Below are 7,913 nucleotides of genomic sequence, written 5' to 3' on the forward strand. Positions count from 1 at the left end.
TTGCTGCAAACTGCCCAAGGTCACCCAGCAGTCTGGCAGAAAAGTGGAAAATACTGGTTGAACAGATCAGTCTGTACCCCTGCTCCATCTTGGGAGCCTGAGCCAAGCACCCAAATACTACAGTACCAAGTAAAGACCTTTTTGTGTATAAATAAACACACAGGGTTCTCTGTGCCGTGCTGGATACAGAGAGGTAGACCAGGGGGAAGGATGAATCACAAGGATTCATGTGCTGTCGGTCTTGGCCGGCTCACAAGGGAGCAATGTGCTGAGCCCTTCAGCAAATGCAAATCTTGGGCATTGTTCCCTTCTTCCTGTGTCTCTAACACAGCCCTGGTTCCCTGAAGGAAACAGCCTCCCCCCTTTGCCTTGTACTGATAGAATGGGGAAGATAATGCCCCTCTCAACCATTACCAGTGGATCAGTACTGAATAGGGCTGATTTCTCTCCTGCTGAAGCAGTTCTTGGTGAAAAAATGTAGGACAGGACTCCAAATCATCCAGGAAATTATAGGAGGACTTGGTAGAGTAGCTGGTTTAAATCACAGCTCCTGTTGCATTACTTTCCACCTAGTTAGCTTTAAAAAATATGCTCTTAAAATAGGCTTTTATTTAGGGGAAAAGTATTTCTATCAGTCAGCCACAAGCTCATCAGAACCTTCAGCATTTCTCTGTGAGAAGGTAGAAGGGTGGAGTGGGTGCTGTGACCCAAGCACACTGTGTGAATTCCCCGATTTCAGAGCTGCTCTCTGCTCCTCCATCAGCTCCTGGGACCCTGCAGTGCCTGTGGCCAGAGGCTGCTTGCATGTGATCAGTGCTTAGAGGAGACTGAGGAGGGGTGAGGTGTGCAAGGCCAAAGTAGAGGCAAAATTTAAAGACCTCCACTTATGCCATGCAACTGTGCAAGAGCTGATGGCCTAAAGAAAGGTAAGCTCAATGCTTTTGTTCAGCTCTGGAATAATGAAGAATATGTATGGTATCTATTTGTTTTTATTTTGGGCTCAGTGTACAATACAGTCAACTTTTAAAACCCCACTGCTTTTCAGTAATTTTACTCCTCCTATTTCCTACAAGACACATTGGGTCACTGAACAGATTTTTAGCTTTCCCCCCACCAATATTTGGTTTACTGCTTGTGACAATAGGTAAACAAAGACTCTGTGTGGTGCTGCCTGTTCCCAATGTTTCTCTCCTGCAGCAGCAGGTTTTGACAGGAGGGAACAAGGCTGTTACAGCAGCACTGAGTGGACACCACTCACCCATCCATGAATGCCACATCCATATCCCCACAGTCTGTCATCCTCATTTCAGCTGGTTTTCCCATATCCCAACCTGAGATAAAGGCAATTTCCATCCTCTGTTCTCTCCTTACCCTTCAGAAAGCCTGGCAGGTGTTGTGTTTATTGCAGGAGCAGGCACAAAAACGGTGGAGCAGTGTTTCACTACCAGCTTTCCTTTGTACTGCAGCACCTTTTCACTGGGTACTCTGGTTTTGCAGCTCCTGCCAGCACGGACTGTGCTTGTGCCAGTGCAATTTAAGTGGAATATTTCATTAAGAGATCAGCAGTGGGCACATGGAAATGACAATGATCATTAAGTCTGCATTACTTTGTTTGCATTAGGGAGAGTGCAGAGGCCCCAGGCACAGACAGGGCTGCACAGCACAGGGGGAAGCCAGCCCTGTGTAAATCACTTTGGATTGCCCTGAGACAGACCCTGTGCCTCAACCAGGCTCTGGTATCTGCTCCTAGAGGTTGAGATGCTGCAGTAATGAGTATGACAGAAGAGAATAAGGAGATACCAGGTGAATCTGCCCCTGGCAATGGTGTGTGGTTGATTCACACCATTTCTGAGCCCTGAGCAGAGGTACTTTTCCTTACACAAATCCCTGCAGCGTGATTAGTTTGCCTAATACTTGCCCTGCTTTTTCTCAGGGCAGGATCCAAATCCTGGTGCTCCCATTGGTTGGCAGCATCGAGGAGACAGCGAGATTTGTGTGACCACCCTGAGATGGTTTCTCTGTTACTGCAGAGGGTGTCACAGGTCGCTCCTGGCACTGCCCAGGACAGGTCTGCTCTCCACAGTTTTCTGTGAAATGGGTCTGAGTCACCAAATGGGGCTAGTGGGGAAAAGAAGGGGAAATGATAGAAGGAGAATCTTTAAATCACTATGAAGAAAAAGATGGGTGTCAGGAAGGACATGGATGCATGGAGGACAGAGAAAGAAAGAATTACTGAAACATTATTGAGAAAGATAATCTGGAAAAACCTTTATCCATGGCACAAAAGAAGAGTGCTTTCAGGACCGAGTGTGGGTAAATGGCCACAGTATTGGATGTCACATCCACATTCAAATCCAAATTATACACCTGTTTTGTCAGCTTGGGTTAAACAAACCAAGGTAAGGACACCCTTTTTACAACAGTGCACCTACTAACAATTCCTTTTCTGTTTGGTAATAAATGCAGCCTCTCCTGTGCTTCACCCCACCACATGTTTGGACACAGACTATGTGGGAAGGGAGTCTCCTCCATTTGACAGTCACAGCTCTGAGCTGCACAAGGGAGCAGTGATGCAGGTGAGATTTACAATGCAGTCAATATGATATTTGTTGTCTTCTGAACACATTCCTTTGTCACACTAGTAATGTATAAATGCTTTCTCTGAACTGTAGAGAAACCTGGACAAGTTTTCTGATTTAGTGCAGCTGGTAAAATTCAGTTAAAACACAATTGGAATCAAGATGGTCTGTGACACCAGGCACATGATTAAAATCCTTATGATTGGGGATTTGCACACCTTCAAATCTTCATTTCACAAGGAAAACCACCAGAGACTGGTATTTAAATAGCATATCTCTGGTATATTGAGTTTTTGCTGTTGCCTCTCTAAGGCTCTGACTAGATAAATCTCAAACTGGCCAAACCATTTAGATTTAAAATGTTTATACTTGACCTTTGCACATGCAAAGTCACAGTTGTATTAAAATAAATTAGATCAAGCAAATGGATTTGTGGCTTTCTGTTCTGAGCATGAGAAAACTTCCTTAAAACTGAATGTGTCAGATAGTGACCATGGCCAAGAAGATCAGCTTCTGCTGGAGAGCCCTGAGATTCCCTCTGGTGTGCCGCTCTGGAAGGTGCTGGGTGCAGTGAGGTTTCCTCGGGTGCCTGCTGCAGGGATTGTCAGAGTCACCTCCAATGCACACAGGGATTTTCTACATCCTGTTCCCTCCTCAGCACATTGAAGATATCAGCCAGAAAAACTGTGCCACCCTTGAATGAATTTATGCTTCAAATAGGCTTGATTTATAAGTGTTTTTATTTATTTCTGCTGGTCTCACACCTACACTGAGGTGTAAAGGGTTTTTTCTGAATGCTGCTAAGAATGGTGCTGGTACCTCTGCAGTGTCATTAATGCCCTTATCTCCAATAGCTCCTCAGGGAACTGGGGAATCACACACAGAATTTTTTCTGGCCTTTTTCTTTACTGGCATGTTTGATGAAAAATATTTCCCCTGTTGTGGACTGTCTATGTATCTAAAAGCAAAAAAGTAACGTTTGTATCCTCGCAGATGATTGAACAATCCCCTCTTGGTGATGTGCTCAGGGTTTCTGTTGCTGAGACTGTCACCTGCTGGCCAGGGAGCAGCTCACCAGGATCTCGGGAACAGCCTCAGAAACCGATGGATTAAATACTCAGGTTTGCCTTTAGAAATTGCACATTGAGATGTTCCTGGTTTATCTAACTCTAAAGAGGATGGTAATTCTGTAAATGGAGGTAGACCAGGAATACTTCCTTATTTATAAAACATGTAAATTTAATGGAGTTTTAATGCAAAGGAAACAAGGTTCTCATCACAGTGAACACGTGGGGTAAATGCTGGTTCCAGTAAATTTAACTAAGCTTAACCATGGCAAACTGAGCCATAACCAATAAGCAAAGGAAAGGAGAAAACATAAAAGAGGAAACAAAATATTTGTTATCCTGCATTAGACCATGGATACAGGACAACCTTAAGAAAGGGTCACATCTTTGTATTGACCAGCAGAGCTCAACAGGAATCAAAGGACCTTCACTGAAGAGCTATGCCACAGCTTTTACAGGAAGGGAAAAGAATTGCTCTGAAAAGCTCTTTCAGCCCTGCCCTTGTCCTGCCCTTCCATCTGTCACTGATAGCTCATTTTCTGCCAGTCCTTGGGCCAGAATTTCAGCTGATGTAAATCTGAGCAAGTCTGGATTCACAGCTGGAATAAGGGTTTGCAGGGTGGTTTATTCTCCTTGTTCTGAGAAGTGCTTCCCTGTTCCCCCCAACTTGAGAACAGGTTACTGCAGCACCTGAAATGCATTGTTCAGTTGTGACTTTTCTGACACAGAATAACTTCTGAGCTGTACAAAGGTGCTGAACTGCACCTGTTATTCCAGTGGAGCACCACTCTCTTGAGTTAATTCCAAAAATCTGTGGTTTTTTCTTACATAACTGAGCTGTGTTACCAGCATCCTGCAGGATTGCTGATAGGGGAGGAAAGCTGGTGCCATGGAGGCTGTTTCATTACAATTATCCTCAGCTCACTTGGTGTTACACAAGGGTATTGCTGCTGAAAGCATGTCTAAAGTAACCCTCCAGTTCATGTCGTACTGAAACTTTAAAGAAGAGTTTTTTATGGATGTTTTTCCATAAGCCTCTTAGTTCACATCTGTAAAAAATAGATTTCATGCACTTTAAAGTGAAACTTTTTGGATTGCATCTGGAGTCAATCCCTAGCTCTGAATTTATGCAAAGTGGCCATATTTTTATTTCTAATTAGAAATTAGAATTATTTGTTTGGTGGAGGGTTTATAATTTACCTTTATTTCCCTTCACTCTGTTCTTGTGCCTGGACACTTACAAGCTCTATTGTTGTTAGAGAACACTGAGTGCCTGGATGCCTGTCTTATGAAAGCAAGTGGCTGCTCAAAAAGAAAACCAGAGAGATTAGAGACTGTGTGAAATTCCCCTAAATTCAGTGAAAAGCATAACTTCAAAGAACTGAGGATCAGATTTCAAATGCATATCATGGCAGACTTTTGAAACTGGTGGATTAATACAGGATGCTGAGTCTCAGTCTCCACCCTGTACAGGACAGAAAATGCCATTTACCTGCCCCAGAGTCACCTCCCTGCTCCCTTCTTGTGCACTGTTGTAAAGAGCAAAGCTCTTCAAGGCCATTTTGTGTCAAGAGAACTTGAAGAGCTCTGGTTCACAACCAGGTAGACCCTGGGGCCAGTTCTCAAACACCAACAGGGAGAAACCACAGCCTCTCCATCTTCATTGAGAATAAATGAGGCTTTGCCTGAAATGCTCTTTGCAAATTTGTGAATGCTGAGCTAGAAAAAATCCCCGTGGCTTCCTTCTCTGCTTTCCACCCACGCTCTGCAGAAGTGATTTCCTCAGAGCTGGTGGGATCTCTGTTCAGGCAGAGGATGGCTGGGGAGCAGTGCTGCTCTAAGTCCTGTACAGGCTTGGAGCGTGGGCTCTGCAGGGCCATCACAGCCTCTGCAGTCCCATCCATCACTTTTATTTATTACATGGAGATAGATTCCCTTTAAAACTTCTCTTTTGCTGGTAGATTTACTTTGCACTGAGACCGAGTCTGAGTTAATATTCTTTTTGAGGGAAAATAAAGGGGAGTGAAGATTCTAGCCTAAAGAATGTAGCCTGTGAATTTTATCCCTGCATTGCACATGTGTTTTGATGGTTCTTGCTGTGTGTTTTATTGAGACTGAGTCATTAGCAAATCTTAGTGCTTTGGAAGGAAGGAAATGGAGTTTGGGCAAAAACATTACACGTCACAAATGGATCCAGCAAAGGGACTGCTCAAGCTGTGAGAAGCTGTGATCTCAGCAACAGGGACAATTGAAGGTCGAAAAGGAAGTCTTGTGCCACATTACAGTTTTCATCACCTGAAGCTTGTCTGGGCTCGGTGATGTTTCTGGTGACAGGGACATCCCAGGGGGATGAGCTGATCCTGCTCCTGTGCCTTCCCTCAGAAACAGCCCCAGAGTTACCAGGCACTGTTAACTGCTCCTGTATTTCAGTGTTAGGATGGTGAACATTTGCCCATGGCTTAGGGCTGACACAGATGATGCTGTTGGAGCTTGGTCAAGGCACAGTATTTTTGACTGAGGTTGAGGAAGGAGGGTGAAGCTCTTGTGCTGTGGATGCAGGATGCTCCTTGGCAGCTGTCCTTAGGAATTCTGCCTTTGGCTGGGGAGGAGAGGGGGAACCACTCCAGCTGAGCTGGGCAGCTTGGGAGAAGGTGCTGCTTTTTGGGGAGACTCAGCCGTGACTTGCAGTGTGCAGCACAGCATCCAGCCTGTGTCACAGAGATGAGGACACTGCAGAGGCGTGGGCAGAAAGCAGCCAGGCTTGGGGCTCCCCAGGGATCCTCAGGCACAGCTGGCTGCTGCTCAAACGCCACTGACTCGCAGCCAAGCCTTGAAATAGGGTAGGCAGAGAGCAGCATGTTCTGCCATCAGTAGTTTGACTTTGAATCTGTTCAGAAAGTTGAGTGTCTTTTTTTTTTTTTTCGCTTTCAGGTGACGCCTGGCTGTTTGAGGTCAGAAGCCTTTTCATCTTCTTCATGGAGCTCACCATGAGGGAGAGGTTTAGGTGTTCCTAATTCAAAGGTCTGCACCTTTCCCCCCCTGTCTTTGGTGCAGGATGCCACTGCTGTCACACTTTGGGAGGCAATGAAAGGCCAGAGACACTCACTTGTCAGGATGCTTTTATAGGAGCCACTGCCCTGCTGACAAGAGGCAGCTCAAATGTGTTCCCTCCTGCCTCCTGGGCAGGACTTTGGGCCCTTTCTCTGCCTCCCCTGTGCTATGGAAGGGCAGGTCGTCCTCACTGCAGCCAGCTGGAAAACTGGAGAGTCTGAGACTCACAGTGAGACAGCACTCAGTGCCACCAGACACAGCCAGACCAGTGGGGCTATGGATTAAATCATCATTAGCAAAGCTACCTAGCAAGCACAGCTGCAGAAATGTGGCCCTTTTCCTCCCCCTCCCTTTGGCCAGCTGATGTTCCTCCCACATGGTGCAGAGGGATTTTGTTTTGTTCAGGTTCAGGCTGCAAATCTGGCTGATATTGGAAGGGGCTTTGGAGGACATTTGATTTTTCTGAAGCCATGTTCCTCCAGGCTCTTCTGGTTTCTGCTCTTTCTTGGGGGCAATATTGCAGTAGGGGAGAATAAAAGGCCCTTTCTATCTTCAGGATCTGAAATGAAGGAACTGAACAGACAGAAAATTCTAAACTTCATTTTGGAAATATTAATGGTTGAATTTCATGAACTCTTGGCCTTAAGGAACAATATCCAAAGAGGTGCTGCCCAGGCAGGAAGTCAGTGATTAAGTGAGATGTGTGCACACAGGCTGTCCCTGCAGCATCCCTGGAAGGGCAGCAGTGTTGGCTGTGCACCCCACCCTGGAGTGCTCCCAGCTGGCAGCAGGACCAGGGCAGGAGCTGGGTGCCACAGGTGGAGGTTGGAGCCTGAAAGTGCATTCAGGGTGTTTGATTTTGCAAACATGGGTGCAATCAGCACTGTGTTTGTTAGCAGGGCCCTCAGGTGTCACAGCACTGCAGGTATTTTCCAGCTCTGAGCTGGCAGTGGGGAGTCCCACCCCTGGCAGTGTGTGAGCTCCAGCTTCCTGCAGACACAGTCCAGGTGCTGCACACAGCCAGGTACCATACAGTATTTATACCTTCCTAACCTGGCAGGTTGATTTGTACACCCATGTGGATAAAAACCAAAAACAACTGGGTTGAATAATTGTTTTGTTTATATTTGGGAGAGAATTCAGTTGCCTGTTGTTTGCCATTGCACCCTCAGAAGATGGAGGCCTCTGGCCAGCAGGATGAAGCGTGGCTTTGTTT

At 45.9% G+C, this 7,913-nt stretch overlaps 1 long non-coding RNA gene across 1 annotated transcript; it reads left to right on the plus strand.

Moving 5' to 3' along the window:
- Positions 1 to 2,043: 2,043 nt before the first annotated feature.
- LOC117004026 lies at positions 2,044 to 7,133 on the plus strand. Its single transcript, XR_004419574.1, has 3 exons — positions 2,044 to 2,399; positions 3,573 to 3,700; positions 6,578 to 7,133. It is a non-coding gene; the product is annotated as an uncharacterized LOC117004026 (long non-coding RNA).
- The last annotated feature ends 780 nt before the right edge of the window (positions 7,134 to 7,913 follow it).

Source organism: Catharus ustulatus, chromosome 16 (genome assembly GCF_009819885.2).
Source record: "Catharus ustulatus isolate bCatUst1 chromosome 16, bCatUst1.pri.v2, whole genome shotgun sequence".
Taxonomy (NCBI): Eukaryota; Metazoa; Chordata; class Aves; order Passeriformes; family Turdidae; genus Catharus; species Catharus ustulatus.